Source organism: Mustela lutreola, chromosome 4, assembly GCF_030435805.1.
Source record: "Mustela lutreola isolate mMusLut2 chromosome 4, mMusLut2.pri, whole genome shotgun sequence".
Classification (NCBI taxonomy): Eukaryota; Metazoa; Chordata; class Mammalia; order Carnivora; family Mustelidae; genus Mustela; species Mustela lutreola.
In genome coordinates, this window is record NC_081293.1 from 112,277,671 (window position 1) to 112,296,050 (window position 18,380).

An 18,380-nucleotide genomic window follows, 5' to 3' on the forward strand; every position below is an offset into this window, starting at 1 on the left:
CAAACTATTCCAAAAAGAAAAAAGAGGATGAAACACTTCCAAATTCATTCTGAGGCTAGCACTACCCTAGTACCAAAACCAAAGGCACTACCAAAAAAAAAAAAAAGAAAGAAAGAAAATTAGAGGTCAGTATTCCTTGTAAGTCTAAATGGAAAGATCCTCACCAAAATATTAGCAAACTGAATTTAATGATACTTTAAGTGATCATACACCATGATCAAGTAGGATTTATTCTAGGGATGCAAGGACGGTTCAATACCCAAAATCAATCAATGTGATGTACCACATTAACAAAATGAAGGATAAAAATCACATGATCATCTCAATAGATGGAGAAAAAGCATTTGACAAAATTCAACATCCATTTAGGATAAAACTCTCAACAAAGTGGATACAAAGAGAATGCACCTCAACATAATAAAGGTTATGTATGACAAACCCAGAGCTAACATCACACTCAACAGTGAAAGGCTGAAAGCTTTCCTTCTAAGATCAGGAACATGACAAGGATGCCCATTCTTACCATTTTTATTCAACATAGTAATGGAAATCCCAGCCATAGCAATTAAGCAAGAAAAAGAAAGAAAATGCATTTAAACTGGAAAGGAAAAAGTAAACTGTCACTATATGCAGGTGACATGATACTATATATAGAAAACACTCAAGCCTCTATGAAAAAACTATTCATAGTACTACCATATGATACATAATCCACTTCTAGGTATTTAACCAAAGAAAATGAAAACACTATTTTGAAAAGAGCTGGTTCTTTGAACAGCTTTATCAGAATTGATAAACCTTTACCTGGACTTATTAAGAAAAAATAAGAGAAGATTTAAGTAAAACCAGAAGTGAAAGACAAGTTCTGTTCATTGCAGAATTATTTATAATAGCCCAAATTTGGAAGCAAACTAATATCCTTCAACAGATGATTGGATAAAAAGAAATGTGGTGTATATATTTACAATGGAACATTACATAGCCTTAAGAATGAAATGTTGCAAAAAAAAAAAAAAAAAAAGAAGGGAATGAAATGTTGCTATTTGCAACACAGATGGCTCTAGAGGGTATTATGCTCTCGTAAAATAAGTTACAAAAAGAAAAATACCATATAATTTCACTCATTGGTGGAATCTAAAAAACAAATGAACAAACAAAACAAAAACAGAGAACAAACTGATGGTTGCCAGAAGTGAGGGGCAGGTGGGAAGGATGGATGAAACAGTTCAAAGGGATTAAAAGGTACAGTCTTCCAGTTATAAAATAAAGATGTGGGGATGTAATGTACAGCATGGGGAATATAGTCAATAATACTGTAGCAACTTTGTATGGTAGTAGATGGTAACTAGACTTACTAGTTATATAAATATCAATCCCCTATGTTGTACATATGAAACTCATACAATATTGTATGTCAATATTCTTAAAAATATAGAATACTGGCCAGGAGCTTGTACTGAATAGGAGCTGGTCTTAACGTTATGATCTATACTTCAATTTCTGAATAAATTTTAGATATCATCTCATCAGTTCCTTATTTAAAGCGAGGAACTGTTAGGAGATAGAATGAGTCAGGAGGTCCTACACATCTATAAAAGAAGCTGGAAAACCACTATGCAGCCTATGCAGAGGTCTCTCCTGATCACTACATATGAAGGTATGGCAAAACAAATGCAGGCAAATCCCATTTTTCTGGCACTTATCAAGCCAAGGTAGGAGCTGTGTTTCTTATTTTGTTTTGTATCTAAGCAGATATTAATAAACCTAATGATTACTATCTTATTTAATTCACTTCAATTAAGAGAGGCTATTATTGTCTAGGAGCCTTTTGGACTGTTTCCCAGTCCTTTCTCTATCTCTTGTTTTATAAAAATTATAATATTCTGCTTTGGATGCCTTCCACCTCCTTCTGGAACGCCTTCGTGACTAAGGGATTATATAAACTTGTTATCTGACATTTGCATATGCTTATTTCATCTTGAACTATCTTATTTTGGAAGTAGCATTTATAGGAAAGACATTATTAAACAAGGAGGCTTGAGGTGATACATCTAAGTCACTATTTCAATTTTCTCATCTGCAAAAATGAGTTGCTATCACTTGCTGGTGGCTTTATGGAAATGTTGAGATATTTCATGAGAGTATTGGCCAGATTCAGTTAGAAGCTGGATTATGTTCTAGTCAAAAGGGACTTTCTGAGCATACACATCACTTATTAATATAGAGAAACCCCAAATGATATTACAGTGAGATATAAACCAAAATGTTTGCGTAAAATATTTGTGTAAAATGACATGTAAATAGGTCAATGATATTTGTAATTTTACAAATGCCAAATTCACATTTGTGGAGCTGTTTGCAAAGTGGGAGAAGCTGGTGAGACTAATGCACTGTGTAGATGTATCACTATGATTTCTACTTGAGATAACAGACACCACCAGCTAAGCTCTGCCAGGGAATGGAAGAGAACATTCTAGAGGCATTAACAAGACAGCTAAAGTTGGCTGTTATACAATAGGTATAAGGACTGCAACAGAGGAAATCATTTTTTATTTGAAAATTTTCCATACATCTAGTGCTGGTTTCTTTCAGTTTATTTTGTTCTATTTTGGGGACGTTGAGAGTGAGGTATATTGGAGTATTTAATACCTAATCCTCACACATACTATTCTTTTGCCAGTGATCAATGACTGGTGTGTTAATCAACAGCAATGTTTCCAAGACACTTGGAAAGTAGACACACAAACTATATGGCCATTTACATGTAAATCAGCTCTGTTGCATTCATCACTTCCATTATCACCCACTCTCTTTTAACCTTATATCCATCTGCTGATAAGCTTTGCTGATTCTACTTCCTTTCTATCCCATCAGTCCATCCACTCTACTCTGTCACCACTGTCCTCATCTCTTGTTTAGATTGCTGAAATGGGTTCCTCATCCCGTTTCCTGACTATTCTAATTCACTGCCCACAGTATTGTCAGAGTGACTGCCCCCTGCCTAAAACCCCTTCAGCAGTGCCCGGGAATGTGAACATAGCAACCCGAGGCCCTTTCTGACAGATCCTAGGCCTTCTGCTCCCCTCTCGCCACTGCCGCTGTCTTACGTTATGTTCCAGTCACAGTGAGCTTCTTGTTGTATTTCAGAAGTGCCATACTCTCTTAGTTATCTGCTGCTCATTTCGTTAAGACACCTTTGCTTATCGACCTTCACCTCCCTCCCAGGCTCATTTATTCCCTCTTCCTCTGGCTAATTAACATTATTCTGCAAAATGTCAAGAAATTGCCCTTGATCTCCACTGTCAGCTTCTATGTCATCTGGAGCTCACCTAAAATATAGTGCCCACCATGCTGAAGTGTAGCTATGTCCCCACTAGACTGTGACTACTCAGGAAACAGAACCGTGTCTTGTCTCTCTGTTCTGAGAACCCAGCACCGTGCTCAGCACATAGAAGATACTTAAAGTATGTTCCTTGAAGGAAGGGAAAAAAATGGGTAAATGAAAAGTTTAAGCTCTAAGCATTTGAAAAATTCACTTGTGTGTAACCAGTTCTTTTCCTGAGATTGTGATAAACGTCAGGTAAACAATGAAGTATCACTCTATTCACCTGATAGGAATCCTGGTTACGAATGAAAACAATTATATCTTTAATCAAAGAACAAAACATTCCTTCCAATAGTGGAATGATTAAGTAATGGGGATGAAAGGTACAGCACAGGAAATACAGTCACTGGCATTGTAATAGCACTGTACGATGAGCAGATGATAGCAACACTCACAGTGATATAGCATAAGGTACACAGTTGTCAAATCATTGTGTTGCACCCTTGAAACTGATGTAATACTGTGTGTCAACCATAGTTTAGCTAAAAAAATATGCTGGATAGCTGGAGAGTCACAAAGTCAACAGACCATTTTAAAATATTTTGATAAAAATATAATCATGTTACAAATATCTCACGCTAGGGGCGCCTGAGTGGCTCAGTGGGTTAAGCCTCTGCCTTCAGCTCAGATCATGATCTCGGGGTCCTGGGATAGAGCCCGCATTGGGCTCTCTGCTCCGCAGGGAGCCTGCTTCCCTTTCTCTGCCTGCCTCTCTGCCTACTTGTGATCCCTGTCAAATAAATAAATAAAATCTTTAAAAAAAAATCCACAAATATCTCACACTAATTCAAATTTAAAAACAAAACCAAACAGTATTACAGAATCCAGTTCAATTAAGAAAAAAAAAAACCAAGACTGAAACACTGGCTCTAGGAATGGGGCTGGATATATGCAAGATAAGCCTTCAGCATCTTGTAGTGTCAGATAGGGGAATACTCAAAAAACGAAAATAAAACAAAACAAATCCACAATAATGGGGATATATATGTCAAAGGGACACAGCAGCCAAATGAAAGAACTCTCAATTGCTAGAGTTGAAACAATAAACATAATAAAAATATTAAATTTGCAATCCAAACTATTAAGAGGAATAGCCACGAGTCATAAAGACAGAAGGAAAGAAATAGGGGTAAACAGACAAATCTCTGCAGAAGAGTTCCAAATAATTTATATAGACACTCCACCCTCAAGGGGAGTAATCATTTTTTAAAAGAACTATTTATTTACTTATTTACTGGAGAGAGAGAATACATGTGCATGCAAGCAGGGAGAGAGCAGAGAAAGAGAGAATGTCAAGCTGATTTTGTGATAAGCATGAAGCTCCACTCAGGGTTTCATCCCACAAACCCAAGGTCATGACCTGAGCCAAAACAAGAGTCAAGACGCTCAACCAACTGAGCCACCTAGACACCCCTTAGAGTATTTCTTAAGTGTTAGCTGTGACTTCCTTCCAAAAAGTGCATTATGGAAAGAGGGAATAAAAAAGGTAACTTTACAGTAAAGAACCCTGACAAATGCCACCAAAGTCAGGTGGTCAAGGCCAACCCCCGCAGTGATAAATTGTGTTGGTATGTACTCTTGATGTAACGTGAAGAGAGTGGCACTTGACCTCTGTGACTTTCCTCTCAAATCCTACAACCCTAGTCTAAACATAAGATAAAGATCAGATAAATGCCAACAGAGAAACATTCTACAAAATACCTGACCACTACTTCCCCAAACTGTCAAAGTCATCAAAAATAAGGCAAGTCTGAGAAGTTAATCTAGCCAAGCTGAGTCTAAGGGAGATATAACTATCAAGTACACTGTGGTATCCTGAATGAGATCCTGGAAATAAAAAAAAAAATCAGGTGAAAACTAAGGAAAATCTAATGAAACTAGGGAATTTAGTCAATAATACTGTATGAAAACTGGCTCATTTAGTTGTATAAATGTATCACATTAATGCAAAACATCAATAATAGGGAAATGGAGTATGGGGCACATGGGAAAATTCTGTACTATCTTAGCAATTTTTCCATAAGTCTGACCTCTTTTAACATATAAAATTTACTTAAAAAAAGCACAAGGGGAACACAATAAAACAAAACACTACACATACAGGATCAGATAATATAACATTCATTAGGCTATAAGTACTATCTAAGTAAGAAACTATCAAATAGGGTATGCATGATTCCTTTGTTCTAACTAAAGAAAAAATTAGTTAAAATTTTTCTTTTGTAAAAAATCTTGATATGTTTTTTTCTTTTTTTTTTTTTTTAAGATTTTTATTTATTTGACACACAGAGAGAGAAATCACAAGTAGGCATAGAGGCAGGCAGAGAGAGAGGAGGAAGCAGGCTCCCCGCCGAGCAGAGTGCCCAATGTGGGGCTCGATCCCAGGACCCTGGGATCATGACCTGAGCCGAAGGCAGAGGATTAGCCCAAGGAGCCACCCAGGCGCCCCTTGATATGTTTTTCAATCCCGTATTACAGTGTGTATTAAAAGAACAAACAAGGACCAAGTGGTACTATTTTAAAGTCAATGAGTAAACAGTACGAAGGTGCATAAAGGAGAAACAGATATTCTAGTAAAGAAGCATGGGCTTAATACATTAAATATTTAAAATCAGAGTTCAAAAGAAGAGTTGTTATGTAATCATGTATTAGGGTCATACGTACAATAAACATAGAAGAGCAGTGAGAAATAAGCTCCTTAACAGCGATGGCAAATCTTCCCCGTTTCATCAAGAATATGAGGAAAGGGGCACTGGGGTGGCTCAGATGGTTAAGCATCCGGCTCTTGATTTCAGCTCAGTCATGATGTCAGGGTCATGAGATCATAAGATCTCAGGGTCATGCTCAGCATGGATTCTGTTTCAGATTGTCTCTCCCTCTGCCTCTGCCCCTCCCTGCACACTCTCTCAAAAGAAATAAATACAATCTTAAAAAAACAACATGAGAAAGGAGATTCTTCTGGTCTCTAACTGCTGACGTTCCTGTTGCTTATGACACAAAAGAAGCTGTTACACAGATGAAGCTGTCCCAAGACAAGGGAGTTACCCACTCATCTATCCCTTCAAAAACTTACTCGGCATCAGGCATTTTTCTGAGTGCTGAGTGAGAAGATCGCTAGGTCTTTATTCTCACAAAAGCCATTTTCTAATCTGGGAGGAAGACACAATACAGAGACCAGCCAAGTGCTAAGTGTCACACAGAAGTCCAGACAGACTGCTGGCCGAGGGACTGGATGGCTATGAGACCGGGTAGTCACGAAGTTTCTCTAGAGAGCTGGAATTTAAGCTGCCCTCCGTGCTGTCTGCTGAGCGAGCCTATAAATAAATGACGTCCCAGTAAGGAATGGACACATCCAGAATCCAGATCCCATTTTCTAAATCCCATTTTCTGCTTAAAGGAATGAAGGCTCTTTGGAGAAATGTTTGATTCAAGGGCTGGAGAAGGGAAAGTATAAGGTGAGCTTGCAATGTCTCATTATTCCAGAAAGTAAGTGTCTACAGAATGGGGAAATGACAAAATGATACGAGACCCCACTTGAAAAGACTCCGAATGCCAATTCTGAGACAAGCTGAACAAAAAGTGCAATGCTCATAATGGATTCTAACCCACTGAAAGTATTAAAGAAACACGTAAATAACTAGGGGACGAAGGACGACTCCTCCTTATCAGAATGGCATCTGACTAATGTAAAAGGAGTGGGGGAGTTAGGAAATCAACATTTGGAAAATATCCAAATAGTAAGTGAGAGAATAATACAAAGAGGGTGAGAGAACAAGATAAGGCAAATGTAAAGTGTTATCAGTGGGGAACTGAGTGAAGGGTGCAGAGGAATTTCTTGATATTATTCATGTGTCTTTCCTGTGAGTTTGAAATTATGCCTGAATAAAAAGTTAAAAGGAGGGGCACCTGGCTCAGTGGGTTAAGCCTCTGCCTTCCGCTCAGGTCATGATCTCAGGATTCGGGGATTGAGCCCCGCATCAGGCTCTCTGCTCAGCAGGGAACCTGCTTCCCCCTCTCTCTCTGCCTGCCTCTCTGCCTACTTGTGATCTCTGTCAAAAAAATAAATAAACTCTTTAAAATAAAAAAAGGTTTAAAGGAAAAAAAAATCTGGTTCTGAAGTAGAACAGAGAAACGGAGGCAATAGCTGGAGGAATAGGAGACGGAGGGTAGTTTCTGTTGCGTCGGAGATCCCTGAGGACTTCTGCAGAGTGACAGGAAGTGCAGGAGTGACTGCAGAAGCAAAGTCCTGGAGACTGGGATCCACAGCACTGGATGAGGGATGGAAACCTAATCCATGGGAACCCATGAGCCCAGCCAGCTGGAGGACGGTAGTTTGGTGGTGAGAAGATGAAGTTGTTGTCCGATTAATTCTTTGTGCCTGATGAAAGAGGGTAAACTTAGAATTTCACAGTGTGATGAGATCTGATAGTTTTGGAGTGTGGAAAGGAGATTTTAGAGAAGTTCGACATAACAGTCGTGCATGTTGATGGCCCACAGAATTTAGGGACCACTTATTTAAAGCAAAAAGTTGGTCCCTTCAGCAATGGTGACATGTTTGGGTGCAGATGCCAAGTTGGTAAAGATGTGAAAATTAACCAGAGCTAGGTCCTAGAGAGAGCCAGGGAGTAGAGAAGGAAGGGGGAGGGGGGAGCGACGGGGTAAGGAGATAAAGGAGACGAGTAGTTAGCAAGAACATAATTAGCATAAACCATGAAATCGGAACCAGGTACGGAAGGAAGAGAAGGCACAAAAGTCAGTGTTTGGGACGCAAGCCTCATACTGGGGAAACAAGAGTTGACTTAGACGTGGCCCTGGCCTTCACAGCACTTAGGGTCTTGAAAGAAAGACAAATGAATGAAAAGGAAATTTCTACAGAGCATGCTAGCACATAAGCAAGCACACAGCACTATGGAGGCCCACAAGGTGTTCCTCAGTCTAAGTGGAAGGGAGTTTCGGGGAGCCTTCTTAGACATGGCAGTGTTGGAGCTGAAGGATGAGTGTAAGCTAACGACAAGAGTGAAGGATTAAGGAAGGAGACCTGCAGTCCTGGGCAAATGGGAGAAGATGGAAACACCACTGTAAGAAGAACTCCCAATTCCGATATTTAATGGAGTAGGAGTATAACATTTAGATTGGACAAAACTGGGGGACAGAGCTGGAGATGACGGCGGGGGCCAGATCACAGAAGATTATGTGTGTCATCCTGGAGAGCTGCAAAGGTGACAGGCACCAAGGAAGAGTTTTAAATAGCGCAGAGGTATCATCAGATCCGTGGTGCTGAAAAACTACGCCGGTGGCAATACGAAGAAGCCAAACAAAAAGGCACAAAGACCAAACGGGGACATGTTTTACAAGACTGCATTCTCTGCAGGAGGAGGATTAAGACATCTCTGGAATGGAAACAAAGCTGCACAACTAATTATATCACAGAGTCAACATTAATAAATAAAACCAAATATAGACCTACTTTTCTCCTGCACAGAACAAAGGGAAAATGAATGATTACTCTGCATATATGAGTGCCTGCCCATACATTCTGGGCTACTGGGAACATGGGTGAGGTTCATGAGTAAAGTCGTTTTGGGTTTTAGAAAAGACATGGATCTTCAGGTGTGTAGTTATTTCAAAGTTTACTGGTACTCTGGGCCAGGGAACTTGACAAATAGGTTTCCTAATTTAATAAAATCAGCCCCAATGTGTGTGCTGTTGGTGAAAAGATAAATGCATAAAGACTTCCTCAATTAATCTTAGTTAGTTGCTTAAATGCTTAAGAAAACAATTTTGGATCTGTTACTTAGCAAAGAATAATTATAAACTACATTAATATGCCGGCTTTTCCCTTAAAAATCAGGATACACATTTTAGGCAAAGCACCGTGTTAAGTACAGGTTATACAAACTGCTTTAGAAAGGGTACACTTAATAAAGCAAGGTCATGTGTAAGCAAAAGAAATACATGACATCTAGAAGAATTGACCCATCATGAGAATTGAACCCAAAGAGAATTGAAGGAGTGAATTTGTGTGGACTATAAACAAAGAACTAGCTTTACTATACATAAATATATATAATTTCTTAAATTATCTGATCAATATTCAACAAGCAATTAGGTACACACCAAATTTTATAACAATATTGATGGGAGAAGGAATTTTTTTCAGCATCACCTCACTTAAACTGAAAAAGATACTCTTTTTTATTTAAAGACCTTAAATATGGGTTCCCAAACTATTTCTATAAAGGGCTGGATAGTAAATATTTTTTTCTGTGCCATGCAGACTCTGTCTAGTCTACTCAACTCTGTAGTCATAGAAAATATGTGAACGAATAAGCATGGCTTCATTCCAGTAAAATTTAATCTATAAAAACAAGACAGCAGGCAAGATTTGGCCTATAGTTTGCTGGCCCTTGTCCTAAAACAACACTTGTTAAGTGTTATCAGTTTCTCTTAAATCATAAATTTACTCAGAAGAACTACAGGATCCAAATCATTCCGAAAATTTTAAGAAGCCTCCTAAAAAGTTTCCCATTTTAACTCCATCAATTTTCCTTATAGAAAGAACAAAGGCTATCCAGACAGGGGGCTTGCAATGAGATTTAATTTTAGAAAGAAGAGATCCCCCCCCCTTTATTTTTCTAGTAATCTAGCTGACAGCTTTTGATTCAGGAACCCAAAGCGGAAATAATTTGGAGAGGATGACAAATTTAATTTTGGATAGGCTGATCTGAGACTCTGGGTGATCAGGCAACCTCTAAAGCAAAAAACTTTTTTTTTTTTAAGACTTTATTTTTAAGTAATCTTTATACCCAACGTGGGGCTAGAACTCACAGCCCTGAGATCAGAGTCATGTGCTCTACCAACTGAGTCAGCCAGGTGCCTCTAAAGCAAAAAACTCATGCTCCAGCTTTGAAAGCACAAACAAACCCATTTCGCTGTCCATCACCCAGACACACTGGGCATTTAAAACACACTGGACTCAACTAATAACTTTCCAAGACACCCACAGAAAAGAACAGAGCTGTTATTTTACTTCGGTTTTGTAAACCAACCCCAGATTTAATTAGCAAATGAACAAGTCAAACATCTAACACTGGCATGTTATACCACTGATCAGACTCTGAAAGGTCTTTTTCTCTTTTTCAATTTAGAAACTTGGGAAAGATTTTACCTTAAATCTGTCTTTTCATTATGGTGTACCAAAAAGGCAGTATTACATGCATTTGTAAAGTAAGATATTGTCAGAAAAATTATCTCCTAACTTGAGGAAAAGGTTTTAAATTAGTTTTGATAAAATTTTTTAGGTTGAAAATTCAGGCATAAACTTTTCTTTTTAAAATGCTTCAGTCATTCCTTGTTTAACCTGGAAGCTTTTCTGATAGAAATAACAACAATAATGGTAAAGCCTAGCACATTATTAAAATTGAACACAGACCAGGCACTGGGCTGTATGCTTTATATGCAATGACTCCATGAAGAGCTACAGCTTAGAGTAAATTCCTTCCCCAAGGTCCCAGAGAGGCTAATATGCAAAAGCTGGTCTCAAATGAAGTATGAGTAACTTTAAACTCCGCATTTCCAAATATCAGATGCTCTTAGCATCTTCAACAAACTGTTCAAGGGAATTCTTAAATAAAGACATTTATACATTTGAGAGCTATTTATTCTTTCTTCTCTATCTAATCTCGTCTACAAATTATTTGGTGAAAGACTTTCTGGCTCTCTATTTTCTTGCTTAAAACCTGCTGCCATCTCTGGGCTCAATTTAGAATAAACGATAGACTTGTACACATGGTCCCCAGATCTTGTCTCAGATTGCTTGGCATCCTCATCACGCCCACTCCACAAACCAATCCATAAACTGTTCTCTTAGGCATAATGGCCTTTAATCCTTGGATCGTGTGCATTGCTGAGGCTAGGGGAAGACACAGTCCTCTCTGCTTCTGAAATCCCTCTCATCTCTGAGACCAAGCTCAAATACCTCCCCTATGAAATCTTCCTCAACTCTGCCAATAAGAATCCATCTCTTTCTCCTCTGTGCTACCACAGCCCTTTGAGCTTTCCCTTCAGTTCAGTTACCATCCCTTGCCTCACATTCCTGTTATGAGTGAATGTATCTACAGTTCTCACTAGAGATCCCTGAAGACTGGGATGATACTATATGTGCCTTGGTATCCCTCCTCGTATCCAGCAACATACTTCGTCTATGGCAGGTAAACGGAAAAGTTCATAAATGGAATGCAGCAAAGACTCCATGTTGCTAAAACCTCTTTAATACGTAATCCTTCAGGAAATGTGGCCATCCACAGAATCTCAAACCTCAGGAACTGATCCTATAAAAACTGTTGAGAGGTATTTGGTTCATGAAGGTTGTGGGGTCTTCTATGAAGCAGGATGTGCTATTAATCTAGTGTAGAGGGCAAAGCTGGTTTCAGGAAAATCACTGGAAGACTTCTCGAAATTAAATACAAACCTTCAGAAGTGTTGGGTTAATAAAAATTTACTTCAACAGCAATCTCCTGCCAATAACTGAGAAGAAGATGAAACAAGAAGGGGAAAGAGGAAGTGAAGGAAAATACTATCGGTTTTCAAGTTTGGAATAAAAGATCAAATTACAGTAATCTGTGAGGTAGTCCAGAGAGGAGAGAGCATGACTGAGCGATCTTTGTTTCCCAAGCTTCAGATTCCTCATGTATCCTAACTTGCTCCAACTCATGTTAGCCACACGCTTCTCACTCTGTTCCTTCTTGCAATTTCAAAATACCTTTCAAAAATGTCTTTTTTTTTTTTTAAAGATTTATTTATCTGAGAGAAAGAGAGAGAGAAAGTGTGTTGGGGGAGGGGGAGAGGGAGAGCAAGAATCCTCAAGCAGACTCCCCACTGAGCGTAGAGCCTGACACAGGGCTTGATCTCATGACCCTGATATCATAACCCAAGCTGAAACCAAGGGTCAGACATTCGACCGACTGAGCCACCCAGGTACTCCTCAAAGACATTTTAAAATTTTAGAAGAAAATCTTGTAATTACACTTAGCATTTCATATTACAAATACCCTCTTGGTCATCAGCAGGCTTCACATTATTAAGACACATTGCAAGGTAGAGGCCTCTACCTGGAACCCAGAGGTTCTTTCCTACTACCTAAATGACAGAATCAGATGGCCAGAGGTGACTCGTTCTCAGGGGGCACCTCTGATTCTTCTCAGCCTAAGCCTCAAATGTTGGTATGTGCCAGAGTTCTGTGTTCACACCTCTCCCTTCTCACTCAATACAGTCTTCCTTGCTTTTTCCCATTAATTCCTTGACTTAACTGAGAGTTATCCATATGTATGATGGTTTCGACTCGAGCTTCAGATGACCTTACTTTTTTAAAAAATTTTTTTAAAGATTTTATTTATTTATTTGACAGACAGAGATCACAAGAAGGCAGAGAGGCAGGCAGAGAGAGAGGAGGAAGCAGGCTCCCCACTCAGCAGGGAACCCGATGCGGGGCTTGATCCCAGGACCTGAAGGCAGAGGCTTTAACCCACTGAGCCACCCAGGCGCCCCCAGATGACCTTTCTTTTAAGCTTTGAATTTGTATTTACAACTGTTTTTTGGGCATTTTCACTAGGATATCCTGATGGCCCCTCACTTATCTTATAACCACACTTATTTTATCTGCTTTCTCTCTCTCTAAATAAAAGAAGGCACCCCACATCTCCTTTGGTCTTAATCTAAGTTAAAAGTATTACCTACCGGGGCACCTGGGTGGCTCAGAGGGTTAAGCCTCTGCCTTCGGCTCAGGTCATGATCCCAGGGTCCTGGGATTGAGTCCCGCATCGGGCTCTCTGCTCAGCAGCGAGCCTGCTTCCTCCTCTCTCTCTCTCTGCCTGCCTATCTGCCTGCTTGTGATCTCTGTCTGTCAAATAAATAAATAAAATCTTTAAAAAAAAAAAAAAAGTATTACCTACCTAGTCAACCAAATTAGAAACCTGGAGTCATCTTATATTTTTGCTTTCCCTCCTTCCGCTAATCTTGTTTGTTCCTCCTGCCTCCTAAAATCCCTCTCATGAAGAAATTTTATAACCCTGAGGACAGAAAGAAGACTCCACAAGTTTCCAGAAGGCAAAACAAAACAAAACAGGTCATGTACAAAAAGAATCTGGGACTGGAATGACTGGCTATGTCAATGGAAACAACAGAAACAAGATAATGGAGCACTGCCTTTGAATTTCTGAGGTTAAGCAATTTTCAAAGAAGGGTAAGGCTAAAGTAATGATAGTTAGTTTCAAAAAATAATGATTTCCAGACATTCATGGCTTCAAGTTGTTTACCTTTCATGTATTCTTCCTCAGTAAGCTACTGGATGGTATGTTCTACCAAAAGGAGAGAGTAAATAAAACATGGAAAACATGGAACTCAGGAAAAAGGGTATCCGTGCAGGAAAGGGGCAAAGGGGTTCTCACGACAATGATGAATAGTAGGGACATACTCATAATAATGTGATGTAAGAAAAATTATGATATGCTCATATTGGAATGACAGGGGATGGGAAATGTGTCTGAGTAGCTGGGCAAGAGAGCTAAGTTCTTCTCTTCTATGTAAGAAAGTCAAAGAAAAAATCCCACACACTGAAAGATCAAAAAACAGCTACCCAAACATTGCGTTTAGAAATCTGGAACTGAACATCAGAATAAACAGCCAAATGAGCTGAACACAGCTGTTTCTGGGGAGGGTCTCAGGAAATTGCTGTTTTTCACTGTAAGCCCTGTAGTAGTACTTTCAACTTTCAGTATTTCTGTATATGAAAACTCTGGTTAAAAAAAAAAAAAGAATTAGGGGCGCCTGGGTGGCTCAGTGGGTTAAAGCCTCTGCCTCTGAGGTTAAAGCCTCAGGTCATGATCCCAGGGTCCTGGGATCGAGCCCTACTTCAGGCTCTCTGCTCAGTAGGGAGCCTGCTTCCTCTTCTCTCTCTGCCTACTTGTGCTCTCTGTCTGTCAAATAAATAAATAGAATCTTAAAAAAAAAAAAAAGAATTAGGTATTCTGTTTAAGCATTACAGTGACTACTTTGTGTTATAATTCTGTAAGGAAAGATACTCAGAGAGAAAAGATTTAAAGATCTAATCTTCTTTTTTATTTCCCCAATATTTTTAATGAAAAGAGCATGTTGATTTCTTTACTAAATCATTTCTCCTCTCTTGCAGTTATATTATTCCATATCAGTATTCTAAAGATGTTCTAAACAAACAACCATACTATAACCTAGTGAGAAATGGTTATGTCTCACCCAAGAGGGTTAAGATTTGTAACCCCATTCCATATAACACACTTGAGTTATAAGCTAATGGGTCGATAAAACATGCCAGGTCCTGTCCTAATGACTCTAAGCCTACATGAAACATTTTTCTGTGAGGAATATGGCTTAATTAACCACCTGCTGAACTCAGTTTGGAAGAAAGGTAACTTACGGTGAAAAATTTTCTCTCATGAAAAATAAATACAATTTTAAGGGTCAAAAAGCCACAGTGAAAATAGGACTTAATGGTAATTTTTGTTTAATTGTATTATTTGGAGACACACAGACATTAAAGGTTAAGTAGCCTATTCCCTCATTTTACAGAAAACTGCAGCCTAAAAAGATTCAGTGACTTGACTAGAACGACTCTGTACATTTTCAGATTTTGTAAAGTGATCCATGTCATTTAGCAATGGTTAAACAACTTCTAATATGTAGTATCTACTCTCAAAGTAAAGTTGGGAATAGACTCAATCGATTAGGTGATTCAAGCCCCAAAAATGAATGCCTTAGATTACCTGGATATTTGGAAGAGAGTTTGTTTGTTTTTTTATCCTTTTCACTGTACATGTATAAGTAATTCATTACAGAAAATAATTTCAACTCCAGAAAAAAATAAATTCTTTGTATATGCCAAAGACAATTACTATCAATAGCTTGGAGCAATTTTTTGCTTAATATACTATTCATTACATATTGTCTATTGTCACATCCATCAAATACACTGTACTATTATTTTTTTTTTAAGATTTTATTTATTTATTTGACAGAGAGAAATCACAAGTAGATGGAGAGGCAGGCAGAGAGAGAGAGAGGGAAGCAGGCTCCCTGCTGAGCAGAGAGTCCGATGCGGGACTCGATCCCAGGACCCTGGGATCATGACCTGAGCTGAAGGCAGCGGCCCAACCCACTGAGCCACCCAGGCACCCTGTACTATTATTTTTTAATATGGACTTTACTTCAGTTATTAAGAGAAGGGAAGGAGATGGAAAAGAAGCAGAAACTCCCAGTTATATAAACAGAGGAGAAAAAATTTGAATTTCTTATTCAAATTATAAAAGCTCATTAAAAGGAAATAAAGCAAAAAATACGACAAAACGGACAGATTTTTGTTTAAACTATTAACAACTTTAAAATAGGATGATGGCTTTGATATGGCTGTAAATTAAAGATGGTTCATGCTCACAAAAATTTTCAGGGGTAAAACATGCTTATGTTAGACTTTGAGAATTTATTTTTAGATGGCTCAAATAACTCATTTATAAGGAATTCGAAAGCCCTCAGTTTTACTTATTTATTTTATTTTTCATTTTTTAAAAAAGTAGGCTCAGAGCTCAATGTGTGGCCTGAACTCATGACCCCAAGATCAAGACCCCAGCAGAGAGGACGAGTTGGACGCTCACCCAACTGAACCATCCAGGTGTTCCATCCCTCAGTTTTAAATCTGTATAAAAAGCTTATGTCTCTATGTTCCATATTAAAAGATTTTGCAATAAATACATTGTTTGAAAAGTTCCTTAAAAAATTGCTGGTGGGACGAAAGAGGAAGGAAGGAAAGAAGGAGGCAGGGAGGTATGGAGAGAAGGAGGATAAAGCCAGGATCAAGGAATTTGCCTCAATCACTTTTTTGTCTTTTCTTCTTTTCCCTTTATGCAGCAGAAATAGGCCACTACTCAACCTCTACCATAAGACTGGCAGCTCTGATAACTCCTTTTAAAATGTAGCATGTAATGAATACATTTCTGTTCATAAAGGAATAAGGAGGAGACATTTCCACATAAAAATCACTTTTTTTTAAAGTAAGCTCTATGCCCAATGTGGGGCTTGAACTCATGACCCTGACTGAGCCAGGCAGGTACCCTGAAACTCAATCATTTCAATTGTTAGTTTTTATTAAATATTATTATTTTACTAAATATTATATTATTATTGTTTTATTAAAACATATTTATTATAAAAAATTTTTGTTTTGCTTTATTTAAGAAATCTCTATACTTCACATCAGGCTCGAACTCACGACCCTGAGATCAAGAGTCCCAGGCTCTTCCAACTGAGCCAGACAGTGCTCTCGCTTTTAAAATCATTATCTACTTTTACCATTGCATGAATGCAGGCATTAAATGAATGGGACATGTCTCCTCTAGTTAATATATACTGAGAAAGTATTTATTTATAAGCATAAAAGCCAAGAAAGTATTTATTTTTAAGAATAAAAACCAGGGGACGCCTGGATGGCTCAGTTGGTTAAGCAGCTGCCTTCGGCTCAGGTCATGATCCCAGCGTCCTGGGATCGAGTCCCACATTGGGCTCCTTGCTCAGCAGGGAGCCTGCTTCTCCCTCTGCCTCTGCCTGCCATTCTGTCTGCCTGTGCTTGCTCTCTCCCCCTCTCGGTCTGATAAATAAAATCTTTAAAAAAAAAAAAAAAAGAATAAAAACCAGGAGTTATCCTGGGAGACTCCTTTGAAGTCAATCGCCTCGGACATCACAAGATTTTTCACTTCATTCAAGATCTATTTTTATTATGAGAGCTTCTGAGTTCTTTTATTATTATTAATATGTGAGCTTCGTAAATCTTCAGAGATAAGTTCTTATTTTTCATGGCAGTGCCCTTTCCCAATTACTCCACATACTGGGGTATCAGAGTTATTGTTAAACAGATCATTAAAAATGACAGATCATGTCCTTATACCTGACTAGGTTAGTCCTACTATAAATGAGGTGCTCTGGGACATGCATACTCTCTTTTGGATCACCAGGGCCATATTACTGCACTGAAGCACAACAATTTACTAACTCTGGTCCAAATCTGAGTTGGTGATTAAAAACTGATGGAGTGTTTGGCACTACTAAGAGAGTGTTCTTAATACCTTGGTTCAGAACACCGCTTTTCCAGTTTGAAGCTAACCAGTTTAAATAAACATTTGTATTTATGCTCTATCTCCACTAGTATACTTCGGAGAAAAGGTTTTACTTAGATTCAACAAACACCAAGGGTGAGAAAAATGCATACTGAATCTATTTGTCTCCATTAAAAGAGAAATCACACTGCTTTTCTACTCAATTTTCAAATATAAAAGAACTTTCTGAAACAATTCTTAAGCACTGTCAGTCTTAATATCCTCAATGTTGAGAAATCAATGATTATTTTTGAATGGTAATATACAACACAAAGCACTGTGCTACTGAATTCATCTGAATCCCTTGCATTATTAATTTACGTAATTTCTTAGTCCTTGCCTTAATGAAATTGACTGGAATATGTCAGGAGAACATAGCTAAAGATATATCTCTTTTAGAAACGGAGCTTTGATCTTCTCAAGGTCACTAATACTGTTATGTGAAATAATAATTTTGGGTACATAAAATGTGTTCATAAAATATTACACATCTTGCAGAAACCTAACAGGACATACTCAAACAGGTAAAATCTGCTTTTACCTCAGCTCTGATTCACTCTGAAAGAAGGTTTGTAGTCTACACTTTAAACACAGAGGCTGGTATCTCTTGCTATCAGATCATAAACACAATGTCTATATTATCAAAGAGTTCATCTATTCCAAACATCTCAATTGTCTGTTAAAGAAATACTGAGTTTCTTTATATTATGCTAAAATAATATTAGGTTTAGAGTTATATCTCAGAGTTCTAAAGTCAAAGCTCAAAATACCTTAAAGTTGGGATTTTTGAAAGGCAAAGGAAAAGGAAGGTGTAATGTGGC

General features: G+C 38.2%; 1 protein-coding gene and 1 non-coding gene across 4 annotated transcripts in view; both read right to left on the bottom strand.

Annotated features, from left to right (window-relative positions):
• Positions 1-18,380, bottom strand: part of BCAP29 (B cell receptor associated protein 29) — a 51,648-nt gene that overhangs the window by 16,179 nt on the left and 17,089 nt on the right. The window lies entirely within an intron of this gene.
• LOC131831051 (small nucleolar RNA U109) lies at positions 16,311-16,445 on the bottom strand. The gene has a single exon (XR_009353564.1). It is a non-coding gene; the product is annotated as a small nucleolar RNA U109 (small nucleolar RNA).